Raw genomic sequence first — 14004 nt, forward strand, 5'->3', positions numbered from 1 at the left:
ACTCTCTCCACCTATCTTCTTTTCTCTCCATCTTCGGTCCGCCTCCCCGTCTCTCCCTATTTATTCCAGAACCCTGTCCCCATCCCCCTCTCTGATGAAGGGTCTAGGCCCGAAACGTCAGCTTTTGTGCTCCTGAGATGCTGCTTGGCCTGTGTTCATCCAGCCTCACATTTTATTATCTGAGAGAACACAATGTGTTTTTGGAATCAGAGAAGGAGATGGTAGTGGGAAGGCAGGTGGGTCAGTGGGGAGGGGGCGGGTCAGTGGGGAGGCGGGTGGGTCGGGGGGAGGGGTTGAGTCGATGGGGAGGCCGGCGGCTCGGTTGGGAGGTGGGCGGCTCAGTGGGGAGGGGGGGGAGCGTGTTGGGGGGGAGGGTGGGTCATTGGGAAGGCGAGTGGGTCTTTGGGAAGGCGGGTTACTCGTTGGGGAGGCGTGTCGGTGGGTGGGGGGGGCGGGTCGGTAGGGAGGTGGGCGGTTCAGTGGGGAGGGGTGAGGGTCATTGGGGAGGTGGGTGGGTCATTGGGGAGGCAGGTGGCTTGGTGGGGAGGCGGGCGGGTCGGTGGGAAGACAGGTGGGCCATTGGGAAGGCTGGTGGCTCGGTGAGAAGACGGGCGGCTCGGTGAGAAGACAGGCGGCTCGGTGGGAAGACGGGCGGCTCAGTGGGGAGGCGGGCGGGTCGGTGGGAAGACGGGCGGCTCAGTGTGGAGGCGGGGTTGTCATTGGGAAGGCGGGAGGGTCATTGGGGAGGCGGGCAGCTCGGTGGGGAGGCGGGCGGCTCGGTGGGAAGGCTCAGCGGGCAGAGGTGCTGATTCGATACAGATGGTAGAATATTGAGAGGGGGACAATGCTTCAGTGACAGGCTCTAGATGGGGCTTCCCATTATATTGCTGTGTGATGGCCATTGCTTCATATTGGGTCACGTTTGGGAGGAATGTTCCCTAAAAGCCTGAAGCTTTAAAATTCCCATCAAACCCCTTTCCAATATTCTTCACTTCCATCAGTTTGACATTTATTTCTCTATAAAAATAGTCATTTATCTTTATGTGGTTTGCCTTTAGGAGCCAGCTCATACACAGGAAGTCTATTGGCTGATCTTAGAGCTGAAACCAATCACTCACTCACTCCATTTCTCAATGTCTCTGTCGTGGAATCTCAAGGGTGGGCAAGACTTGATGGGCAACAGAAAGGAAATTTATTTATGAATCATACTGAACTACAATTTTTGTGCCTTTAATAGCCATAGAGTAACACTCGGGACAAGCAGAGGAATGAATCTCCTTCCAACTCTTCGGGCTAATCAGACAGCTAATTAAAGTCATGTTAATTAGGTGTTAATTAGCATTTCATGAGTGTAGCCCACAGCCTCCCCCACACATGGACAATAAAACTCTTCTCTAATTACAGTTTTCAATAAGTTAATTACTCAGCACACCATACACATGAACCTAGTTCATAGAATTCTTTGATGTTTGAATTTTCGTTTTGATTGGAAAGTCCTGATATAAAGTGAAGGTTTATGATACAGAATCTGTTGAGCTGGAGCTGGAGATGGGGAGGTAATTGACCGTTGTGGGAAGGAGGGGAAGGGATCTGCAGCCTGGAAGCTGCCGAACAGATGGGTTGGAATGGGATTCTGAGCTGTTGCTTTGCTTTGATTTGAAGTGAACATGTGAAGTGAAGAGGATGAGGAACAAGGATGGGATCTGAGAACGTGTCAGGTTGGATATTTACAAAGTCAGCCAGATTCATTTTATTGTGTGTGAAGTACCAAAGGACTGGAGGAGCATTTATTTTGAGCATTGTTAAACCTGTGGGCCTAACAACACACACTGCTGTGTTCATCCAGCCTCACATTTTATTATCTTGGAATTCTCCAGCATCTGCAGTTCCCATTATCTCTAACAACACACTCTCTCTCAGCTTTCCAAGCCCCGTCAACTTCAACACAGCCTGTGCCTCTTGCACTGACAGCTCAGAGGCAACTCCTTTGCTCAGCACCTTCACTGCCCTCTGTGTTAGCCACAGTCACATTCCTAAACATTTCCCCATTCTAGAAACTCCCTGTAACATTAGCTTGTGGCAGTTTTATGTTTATGGCCCCATGCCTAATTGCACCCACAAGTGAAAACTTCCTCTATTGCCTCCTAATACCTAGGAAAACAACAAAATGTAGGTATTGGAAATCTGAAATTAAAACAAAAAATGCTGGTGAAACTCAGTAGATAACAAGGTCTAGAGCTGGATGAACACAGTTGGCCAAGCAGCATCATAGGAGCAGGAAGGCTGATGTTTCATTATGATCTGAAAAATGGTCTCGGCCCGAAACGTCAGCTTTCCTGCTCCTCTGCTGCTTGGCTTGCCGTGTTCATCCAGCTCTACACCTTGTTTAAACCGGATTCTCCAGCATCTGCGGTTCCTACTATCTCAGAAACTCAGCGGATCTGGCAGTGTCTGTGGGGAGAGAGAGAGAGAGAGACATACAGAGTTAACGATTTGAGTCCAATGATCCTTGGAGATTCATTCTATAGTATTAAAACCTTTCTGTTTAGAACACCATCATTTCATGCGTTGTCTTTTCTGGAGAAAAGAGCCCAGCCTCTTCATTCATTGTTGGGTCTGTAGACTTTCACAACCTAAATTTCATTTTAGCAAATTTTCTTCTAACTTTATGTTTCTGTGGGAAGAAAGGAACAGAGGATGGAATTGGATGATCAACCCTTATCATATTGAATGATGGGGCAGGCTCAACGGGCCGAACAGCCTACTGCTATTTTCTATGTTTGGAACATAGGGAGAAGATTGGGGCATTTAACTGAAAGGAACATAGAAACAGAGTCATGCAGAAGGGTTATCAAACCTGAAACGTTAACTCTGCTTTCTCTCCACAGATGCTGCCAGACCTCCTGAGTTTCTCCAGCAATTCCTGCTTGTGTAACAAAAAAATAGGAGTAAGCCACGTTCCAGTGGCTGAGTTTTGCCAACTTCAAAAGGAAATCCAAACTCTGACAGCTGAGATAACAAATGGATTGGTCAGAATTGTACAAAATTCCCTAGTTTTCCGAAAGGCTCCATCAGATTGGAAACCAGTAAATCTAACTCCTGCATTCAAAAAAGGAAGGAGGCAGAAAGCAGGAAATAGAAGGTCAATCAGACTGCTGTCTGTCTCTGGGAAATGCTGCAGCCTGTTAGCAGTGAGGAGTGGGCATTTACAAACTTTCTGTAATTTTAATGCACAAGTCGATGGAATCTCGACCAACGAGGGAGTTAAAGGTGATAGGGGTTAGGCAGGACAGTTTAGCTCAGCCCACAATCAGGTCAGCCATGATCATATTAAATGGAGCAACAGGTTCGAGGGGCTGAATGGCCTACTCTTGTTCCTAATTAGTATGTTGTATTTGCTAGATTTGCCCGAGAGAGCAGTTAAGAGTTGGCCACATTGCTAAGGGTCTGCAGCCACATGTAGGTCAGACGGAGTAAGGATGGCATTAGTGAACCTCAGAAGATTGGAGCAGGATTAGGCCATCCAGTCTCTTGAGCCTGCTCCACCACTCATTATAATCACAGCTGATCATCAAGCTCAATGCCCTAATCCACCCCTTCCCATATCCCTTGACCTTTTCAGCTATATGTAACAAGGGCTATATGTAACTTGCCCCTGAAAATGCTTCTGCCTGTCTCTGTGTCAGTGAATTCCACAGACTCCCCACTCTCTTGGTGAAGACATTTCTCTACATCTCAGTTTTAAACTGTTTACCCTTTATCCTTAAACAGTGACTCCTGGCTCTGGACTCACCCACCATTGGGAACATCCCACACGGATGTAACCTCTTTCATCTTGTTAGAATTTTATATATGAGATACGAGATAGCCCCCAAGATGGATTTTGTCATCAGGAGATCTCTAATTCCAGAATTCCACCATGTGCTATAGTAGGATTTGAACCTGGCCCCTGGGTCAGCGCCTCGATTTCTGAATTAACAGTGTCACTACACTGTCACCAGACATTTGTGTCTCAATGTGGATCAAATGCAGACTATCTGAAAATTCAAAGCAACGCCAGCGCTCTGCTTTTCAATCCTACTCCTCTAGGAATGAGATCAGGGTTGAGTTTGCTTTGTTTAAGGGCCTTATTCACAATCTGAGTTAATGATTTTGTTCTCTTGCTCCTTAGTGTCTTTATCAATGGCCTTAGCTTTCTGACTAAACTCTACCACCTGACTGATCTGTGTTGAAGTTTATTTTTCAGCAGCATTCCCATTCTGGAATTTTATTCATGTTTTCCTGTATTTTGTTGTAGTCCTCCCCAGTGCTACCCACACTAAGCGACTTGGTGGCTTCTGGGAATCACAAAGTTGCTGTCCTGATTCTGAGACCAAGTCGCTCCTGGAAGTGATGTTCAGCAGTGACACACAACCCCATCATTTTCCAGCAAGGAAGTACCTGTAACCCCAGGATGTGGCTGGTACCGGTAAGACAATCTTTGTTACTCATCTCTAGCTGCCTGTTAAAAGCTGTTGCTGGGTAGCTCTGTGCGGAGGGTGGAGCGACCCCCTCAGTGACCAGATATTGACCAATGTTGGCCTCTGACCTGGAGATGGGAATAACTCTGACATTTTGTGTCCCTGTTTGGTGTGTTCTTGATTTTGGTGAGCTGACTAACTGACCACTGTAACAAGGATGGAAGAGTCAGTTACTGGGGCCAAGGCTTGAAGGTGCATAGGCAAGATTTAAAGGTGACGTATGAGGCAGGTTTTTTACACAGCGTGGTGGGTGCCTGGAACTCTCTGCCAGGGGGAGGTAGTGGAAGCGGATACTATAGTGGCTTTTAAAGAGCAGCTTGACAAATACACGAATAGGATGGGAATAGAAGGAAATAGTCCCCGGGAGGGTAGGGGGTTTAGTTGTGACCAGCAGCATGTCAGTGCGGGCTTGGAGGGCCGAAGGGCCTGTTCCTGTACTGTAATTTTCTTTAGTTTTGGTCTAAGTGAAATAATACAAAGTAAATTCTCATTTCAACAGCCTGATTCCTTCTGTGTATTGCACAACCACAGTATTGGAGGGGTTGTTTTATGAGCAAAGGCTAAACAAGATGGGACTCTCTCACTGATAATGGGAACTGCAGATGCTGGAGAATCCAAGGTAACAAAGTGTGAAGCTGGATGAACACAGCAGGCCAAGCAGCGTGTCAGGAGCACAAAAGCTGACGTTTCGGGCCTAGACCCTTCATCGGAGAGGGTGCTGGAATAAATAGGGAGAGAGGGGGAGGCGGACCGAAGATGGAGAGAAAAGAAGATAGGTGGAGAGGAGAGTATAGGTGGGGAGGGGATAGGTCAGTCCAGGGAAGAAGGACAGGTCAAGGAGGTGGGATGAGGTTAGTAGGTAGGAGATGGAGGTGTGGCTTGGGGTGGGAGGAAGAGATGGGTGAGAGAAAGAACAGGTTAGGGAGGCAGGGACAGGCTGGGCTGGTTTTGGGATGCGGTGGGGGAAGGGGAGATCTTGAAACTGGTGAAGTCCACATTGATACCATTGGGCTGCAGGGTTCCCAAGCGGAATATGAGTTGCTGTTCCTGCAACCTTCGGGTGGCATCATTGTGGCACTGCAGGAGGCCCATGATGGACATGTCATCTAAAGAATGGGAGGGGGAGTTAAAATGGTTCGCGACTGGGAGGTGCAGTTGTTTATTGTGAACCGAGCAGAGGTGTTCTGCAAAGCAGTCCCGAAGCCTCTGCTTGGTTTCCCCAATGTAGAGAAAGCCACACCGGGTACAATGGATACAGTAAACCACAATGGCAGATGTGCAGGTGAACCTCTGCTTAATGTGGAAAGTCATCTTAGGGCCTGGGAAAGGGGTGAGGGAGGAGGTGTGGGGGGGAAGTGTAGCATTTCCTGTGGTTGCAGGGGAAGGTGCCGGGTGTGGTGGGGTTGGAGGGGAGTGTGGAGCGAACAAGGGAGTCACGGAGAGAATGGTCTCTCCGGAAAGCAGACAAGGGTGGGGATGGAAAAATGTCTTGGGTGGTGGGGTCGGATTGTAGATGGTGGAAGTGTCGGAGGATGATGCGTTGTATCTGGAGGTTGATGGGGTGGTGTATGAGAACAAGGGGGATCCTCTTTGGGCGGTTGTGGCGGGGGCGGGGGTGTGAGGGATGTGTTGCGGGAAATGCGGGAGATGCGGTCAAGGGCGTTCTCGACCACTATGGGGGGATGTTGCGGTCCTTGAAGAACTTGGGCAGCCCAGCCTGTCTCTGCCTCCCTAACCTGTTCTTCCTCTCACCCATCACTTGCTCCCACCCCAAGATGCACCTCCATTTTCTACCTACTAACCTCATCCCACCTCCTTGACCTGTCCGTCTTCCCTGGACTGACCTATCCCCTCCCTACCTCCCCACCTATACTCTCCTCTCCACCTATCTTCTTTTCTCTCTATCTTCGGTCTGCCTCCCCCTCTCTCCCTATTTATTCCAGAACCCTCACCCCATCCCCCTCTCTGATGAAGGGTCTAGGCCTGAAATGTCAGCTTTTGTGCTCCTGAGATGCTGCTTGGCCTGCTGTGTTCATCCAGCCTCACATTTTATTGTCTGGGACTCTCTCACTGGTGTTTAGAACAATGGGAGGTGATCTCACTGAAATATATCAGATTCTTAAGGGGGGTGACAGGGTAAATATTGAGAGGAGGTTTCCCCTCAGGGAGAGTCTAGGCCAGAGGGTACAGTCTCAAAATAATGTGGCACCAATTTAAGATTGAGATGAGGAGGAATGTCTTCTCTCAGGGGGTTGACAGTTTTGGAACACTTTGCCACAGAGAGCTGGGGGAACAGAGTCCCGGTTTGTATTTGAGGCTGAATTAGGTTATCAATCAGTCAGGGAAAGCGAGGGTTATGGGGAAGTGGCAGGAAATGGAATATGTCTGATCAGCCATGATCCAATTGAATGGCAGAACAGGCTTAAGGAGCTGATTGACCTCCTCTTGTTGCTATTTCTGATGCTGTTATGGTCATTTCCCTGTTATACTCACACTCTCCAACTCGTCAATCTTCCTCCATTCTCTCCATTACCTGTTGTTTGAAGCAGTTAGTATCTGAAAGAGTTAATTGATGCCATGCGATAAGCTCTGCCCACCAGGATATGATGTAATCCTGTGGGAGGAGCCAGCTAGGGTTTGTTTTAAATTGTCCCAGTAAATCTCAGTTTGCAGTAACCTGTCCCTATTTTAAATTCTAACTTGAGGCCTCCCAAGAGATTATCAGTAATTCAGGTGGAATGTAACTACTTATTAAATACTTCAAAGCAAACCTGACCACTTCAACAAGATCAAGCCTCCCCCTTACTGAAGATGTCTGCTGGGGGTTTATCCCACATCCCATCACAGACCAATAGGAGGATTTGCAATATGATGCGAACAATCTCAGATGGTTGCAGTGGACACAATTTCATCAGATACTACTTCTTGTCTATTGTTAGTCAGTTCATGCCTGCTGAACCTCTTGTACATTGCGCAATGACTGTACTGGGAGTGAAGGCACATGAACGTGTTGAGGAGGGAGACAAGTGGAGACTGAGGCAGTGATGGTCACCGGCCTACAGTTTGTCCAGGGCTCAGTAGAGCACTCCTGAACAGCACATAGCATAGAGGAGATATTTGGAGGTATGCTCAAAGAGGTAGGTTTCAGGGAGCAGACAGGGAGGGGGTGAACAGGGTCTGGGAGGAGTATCCTGAAGCTTCTGGGCTCAGGCAGCTTGGCTGCAAATGGTGCTGTGATAGGAATCAAAGACACTCACCAAACCAGAATTTGAGGCGCACAGTCATCCCAGAAGGTCATGAGGCTTGAGGATGTGACTGTTTCAGAGGAATTTACAAACAAGAATGGGCTGTTTGAATTTGAAGTGCAGTAGGGTGGAGTTTGGGAAAGGACTGATCAAGGGGATGGGGAGGAGACAGAGAGAGAGAGAGAAACATGATGTTCACAGGGGTAGATGGGAGGGAAAGGCAGTTGTGATAATTAACAGCTGGAGAGGCAATGTGTGTGAGAGAGAGAAAGAGAGAAATAAACATGACAAGGGAAGTGGGATTGAGCAAGTGGAAAAGGGAGAAAGAAGAGGTTGATGAATTTGGATGGTGTTTCCCTGAAACTGTATTGGGGCTGTATTAAGAATTGCTTAGCTTAATGTAAGGCAGCTGCCTTGCAGACCCTGTGATTGCAGTGAGCTGTTTGCAAAAGCCTTGAATGTCTGTTTATGGGGAACAGAAGGGACTCATAGTATCAGCTTCACCCGGGCGCACTGCCAGCCAGATCACTCAAACTGGTCAGCTCACTGCACACCCAGCAATTGCATGTTATAGGGTCCTGGGGGTAGGGGCATGCACAGTCCAGCTGCAGGCAGGTCCCACAACTGAAGCACCGCAGCTTCAACAAATCTGGACGCTTCTTAGTTTTAAAGCTACCAAACACTTGAAGGACCCAGTGGTTTTTTCTTCCCACTTGCGCCAAGCAAAGTCGAGGAAATGCCTCTCCAAATTCTGACAGGATGGAAACACAAATTGCTCCACAGCCTGTATTCCCCTGGTCCTCACTGACGGCTGTCCCTCAGTCTGAGAATGATATTTAATCAGGGTCATTGAGATTCCACCATGGGTCTGTGTATGGTTGACCAGGCCTGCCCTCAACCTGAAGATTAGTGCTTAGTGCTGCTGCCTCACAGCGCCTGGGAGCCGGGTTCGATTCTACCCTCAGGTGACTGTCAGTGTGGAATTTGCACATTCCCCCATGTCTGCGTGGGTTTCCTCCCACGGTCCAAAGTTGTACAGGGCAGGGTGCATTGGCTGTGCTAAAAGTGAAGTTATGGAGTTAGTGTGGGATACTCTTTGGAGGGTAGGTGCAGGCTCAATGGGCTGAGTAGTCTGTTTTTGCACTGTAAGGATACTGAGATTCTAAGATCTTTGGACACATAGCACAGAAAATCCATTGAGGCCCTTGATCTGACTGCAGAATGCAGCACTTGCTTTCTTTTCTTCTTTGCTGCCATTCAAAGCATAATACAGTTTGAAGGACGAGCTGTCCCCAAGTTAAAAGATTGGGAACAAGTTCCTCTTGGCCATTAAGGGAAATGCTGGCATCAGGGTTTTCTTTATTCTCTCCCAGAAGGCTGGCCATGAGTCGAAAAACAGGACCTAGCAGGGGAGATACTTTCCAGCCCGTATGGGCATGCTCACTGTAGCTGGTTTTGCTGGTGTTTTTCTGAACACTTGAGGAGCAAGGACACAAGTGTTTGATCAACAGAACTGTCGTTTGAATGTGGGGGATGGGGGCACGAGCATTGCCGTGGGAATTTCTCTCGCTGTAGAGTGTTGTTGGATCAGTCGAGACCTGGCTGCGGTACGGGATGGGGTGAGGATGCCTTCTCTTACACTTTATTAACCTCCAGAGGGCCCTGTTGTTAAATACTTACTTACTCACTCACTGTTGGAAATGAGAGCACTGTTTGCAAATTCTCACACTCTATTAATAGTTTGTGGTCCCTGAGATCTACTGAAGCCAGAAATTCAGTGAATCCTCACTCACTGGAAGCCAGAATATGATTCTGGCTGAGAGCTAGCATTGACTGAATGGCCTCCTTCTGTACTGCAACTGTGATTCCTTGGGTCTTACTGAAATAAACATCACGCCAGCTCATCTGTTCAGACCCTGAGTAATTTATACCTGTCTCCCTGAACATATCAATCTGTTCACAGGAACACTGATTTATGCCAAAGTTGCTTCAAACATCTTGATCAATCCCCCAGGCCACTGCTAGACTCAATGCGGTGAATCCTTTGCCCCTACACATAACCTGTGAATATCAAAGGTTGGAGATTGTTGGGATTAGACCTTACTAACTGATCTCTCACTTCCAAAGACATGGGACAAAAATGTTCACTGTTGTTGTCTCCTGTTGAGCTGAGTCTCCTGTGCTCTCCATCTCCTCCCTTAGCTGTCCTCCTGTGTTCAACTGGTCCTGTCCGCACTGTCCCAGGTTCAGTGTTCTGCTATCCTGACCACTTCAACCTGAGAAACCTGAGTCAGGCAACATGTCCTGGGTTCACTTCCCAAAACAGGGAAGTTGAAATGGAGGCATTGGAAGAAAGAAAGGGCGAGAGCATACTCGGCAAGATGTGGAACAAGTAACAAGTAACAAGTAACAAAGATTGAAGTAGGCTAAATGTGGAGCAGAATTATAGAAATGTACAGCATGAGAGGAGGCCATTCAAGCCATTGTGTCTCTGCTATCAGCTAGGAGCCATCCAACTCAATCCCACTTTCTGACTCTAACAGTAATGAAGAGGAAAGTGCTGCAGAGCTGGCAATCTAAGACATGCACAGAAAGTGCTGGAGAAACTCGGCAGGTCTGGCAGCCTCTATAATGAGAGAAAAACAGAGTTGATGTTTTGATGACTGTTCTTTGGAACAAATGAGACCTGTCATTGTTTTAGACACTTCAGTCCCCTCCGTTTCAATGTCACCGTGGTGCTACATGCTGAGTAATTGGGTGTGGAGTTTATACATGCTCCCAGACACTGGAAGTCGGAGAACTAGTTTCCACATGGGAATGTGGGCTCATGGGCTAAGGGGAATATTTGTCTCCTTGATACTGGGCTCAAGACTGAGAATAGATGCCTGTCAAAGATGGTCCTGCCCCTGCATTTGACCAAAACTAACATCCAAGCCAATCCAGGAAGGATGTGATGGTACTTGGTGGGGTGGTGCAAGGTGCGTGGTTGGTGGGTATAGAGATGGTTCACCACAATGCAGCCTGGCATGGAGAATTTGAGCTAGAAAGGAGAGACTAGAAAGTCTTGGATTGTTTTCTTCAGAGCAGAGAAGTGTATGAGGGGCATGGACGGGGGAATAGAGAGTAGCTGTTACCCTTGGTTGAGGAGTCAATCATGAGAGGGCACAGTTTTACAGTAAGGGGCAGGCAGGAGATTCACAGGACTTTTGAGAAGAAAACATTTTCACTGAGAGGGTGGTGCGAATCTGGAATCCGCTGCCTGGAAGGCTGGAAACCTTACACCTTTTTAAAAAAAAAATACTTGGATGAGCACTTCAAATATCAGAACATTCGAGGACATGGGAAAATGCAGGAAATTAGGATTAGCAAATCTTTAGTAGCAGTAATGTCTCTGCAGGCTTATTGGACTCCATACAAATCTCTGACTCTAATCCAATCCTTCCTCAATCCTACAGTCATAGAGCTGTACAACGTGGAAACAGACCCTTCAGTCCAACCCATCCATGCCGACCAGGTATCCGAAATTAATCTAGTTCCATTTGCCAGCATCTGAGCCATATCCCCTTTTAAACCCGTCCTATTCATTTACCCATCCTGATGCCTTCTAAATGTTGTAACTGTACCAGCCTCCACCACTTCCTCTGGCAGCTCATTCTGCGCATGCTCCACCCTCTGGGTGAAAAAGTTGCCCCTTACCCAGGCAGTGTTGCTGAATTTGGGTGAGTGTGTCCCTCTCGAGAGGGAAAGCACTGTGGAAACACAGTCAGAAGGTCAACTTGAGGGACAGGGACAGAACATGGGATAGATCTTTTCAAGGAATCTGCTTGTTTTAGTGACCTTTCCTGTTTTGTTCTTCAGCCTGAACTGTGATGATATACTTGATCAAGAAATCTCTTACAAACCTAAGTGGTTTGGTAAAAATGTTTTGTTGATGTGAGTGATTTCAGTTTTTCAACAGTAGATTTTATCGCTGAATGAAAACCCACATTGAAATGACAATTTATAAAGCATTTCTACTTATCTCAGGTTGATGGAGGAACTTGCTGAACAGTGTCTTGATGAAAGAGTTATAAATCTGGCTCTGTCCAGTGCTTTAGATGTGGGGGATGTCTGTGGTGTGATACAATGTCATAGAGCTACTGAGAGAAAATGATTTTAAATCTATCAGTAAAAAGAAGGGCTGATTTGATTCTGAAATTCTCAACAGGCAAATATTGAATCTGTGAAAATGACTAAAGTCATCAAAGTCTCAAAAGGAAACTCTGTGTGTGAGATTTCTTGTTAAAATGATAATGGGATCAAAAGTTATGTTCCAAACAAAAGAATTGCATTTTTGTAATGTCTTTCATGAATTTAAAATGTTCCAAAGTGCTTCACGGGCAATGAAACAATCTTTGGAGAGCAGTCTCTGTTATAATGTGGGAAATGTAGCAATATGAGGCACAAATATTGACCAGGAGTGTGAGGAGTAAAGCATTAGATTGTTCCAACTCTTGCTCCCCCTCCAATGCCAATCGTACTGCCAATGGAAACACACTCTTTCGTCTGAGCCATGCCCTCTCTATCCCAGTTTTCCCACCCCATATCCCCTCCTACTCCCATCCTGTCCCACTCTACATCCCTCTCCACAGCTTTGAGCATATAAATCAGGCTGATGCAGCCCTGGGGGAGCTGCCTTTCAGATGGGGTCTAAGGCTCTAGCCCTACTTTAAGGCATTATCCCCAACATACTGAACAATATTTAGCCCTTAACCTCTCCCATTGAAAAGACCCATTATCCCAGTCATTAGCATGTTACTTGAACGCAAGTTGCTCTTCCTTTTGTCTCATGTAGAGAAAAACACCTTGAGAAAGCTTAATGTGGTTTAAAGAAAAGAGACAGGTTTATGTAGGACGAGCAGAGAATGATGAATTAGAGAAAAGGAATACAAAAAGGCAGGCTAATTAAGGAGGTTCTTAAAACTGAGGGGTAGGTGGCAGGGAGCAGGGTGGTCATGAGCAAGTCTTAAACTCTAACAACTCTACGTCCCACTGCCTCAAAAAAACCGCCAACATCATCAAAGTCACCTCCCACCCTGGTTATACTCTCTTCCACCTTCTGTTGGGCAGGTGATATAAAATTTTGAAAATACAGCTTCTTCCCTGCTGCTTTTGGACTTCCGAATGGACCTCTCTAATTTTAAATTTAATGTTGATCTCACTCTTTATGCACCTTCTCTAATATTGTGCTCCTCACTCTGTTTTATTACCCTAATGCTCTTTATATGATATGATCTGCCTGTACTGCTCACAAAACAAAACCTTTTCACTGTACCTAGGTGCATGTGAAAATAATAAATCAAATAAAATCAAGCCCTTTATTAAAGCTGTTTCTTCATCTTATGAATGGACAGAATACTAACCCTCTCACATACCAGATGAGCCGAATGGCCTCATTTGGATTTTTTTGGTTGCTGGACTCCTATACAATTTAATTTTTGATATAAATTTGAGTTTTCACTAGGGATTTGAGGTAAAACAATGATCACCTCTTTATGCACTGTGAGGTAATTCTCATTCGCTTTTATTTGCATTGTGAAGTGAAGTTGGTACTCCTAATATAAATTACTGCGACAATGGCAGAAAAAGTATTAATTACCTTGCATTCACAATCCAGAAAAAGCTTCATAAACCCACAAATCCATTAAACTAAAATATTTAATACCAAGACAATTAGAGCGAATGACACCAAGTGTCTGCTACACACTGAAAGCAATATTAATGATGAAAGACAGAGCTGTATTTATAATGCACCTCGTCACACTTCAAGCTGCCTCCCAAAATAGAGAATGCAATCACTGCAGTCATGTAGACAAATGCAGCTGCAGTTTTGTGCAAATTGAGCTCCCACAGTCAGCGATGAACGAACTGACGTTGGAGGGGGTTTGAGGTTGGCCACATTTTTTCAGAAGTAAAAGACAAAGCCTCTCGGGACTGGAATCTCAGACTCTGTGCTTAATGGGAGGTGCTGGCCCAGTGGTGTTGCAACTGGCACATTCCAAGGTCCAGGGCGATGTGCTGGGGAACATGCTAAAGCTTGGGGCAGCTGCTGCCAAGGTGCAGTGGGGAAAGACTGAGGTCTTCCTGCTGAAGTAAATTGGGGGCCAGTTCGGTTATCAAACCCTCCTGGTGCCTGCACCCATGGAAATATAGTTTTGTATGTGTCAGAGATGTCTTTGGTTTGTTTGAATAGAGTCAAA

General features: G+C 46.5%; 1 protein-coding gene across 10 annotated transcripts in view; it reads left to right on the top strand.

Annotated features, from left to right (window-relative positions):
- The window catches only part of LOC125446913 (leucine-rich repeat and immunoglobulin-like domain-containing nogo receptor-interacting protein 1), a 527574-nt gene that overhangs the window by 116690 nt on the left and 396880 nt on the right, over positions 1–14004 (top strand). For 7 of the 10 annotated variants that reach the window (XM_059640147.1, XM_059640151.1, XM_059640153.1 and 4 more), the window contains exon 3: positions 4298–4468. The exons of 2 other annotated variants lie outside the window; for them this stretch is intronic. The gene's annotated coding sequence lies outside the window, so the exon portion shown is untranslated. Of the gene's footprint in view, positions 1–4297; positions 4469–9291; positions 9385–14004 lie in introns of those variants that run through there. One more of the 10 variants, XM_059640157.1, reaches the window with a different exon arrangement.

This window comes from Stegostoma tigrinum, chromosome 36 (assembly GCF_030684315.1).
Source record: "Stegostoma tigrinum isolate sSteTig4 chromosome 36, sSteTig4.hap1, whole genome shotgun sequence".
NCBI classification, from domain to species: domain Eukaryota; kingdom Metazoa; phylum Chordata; class Chondrichthyes; order Orectolobiformes; family Stegostomatidae; genus Stegostoma; species Stegostoma tigrinum.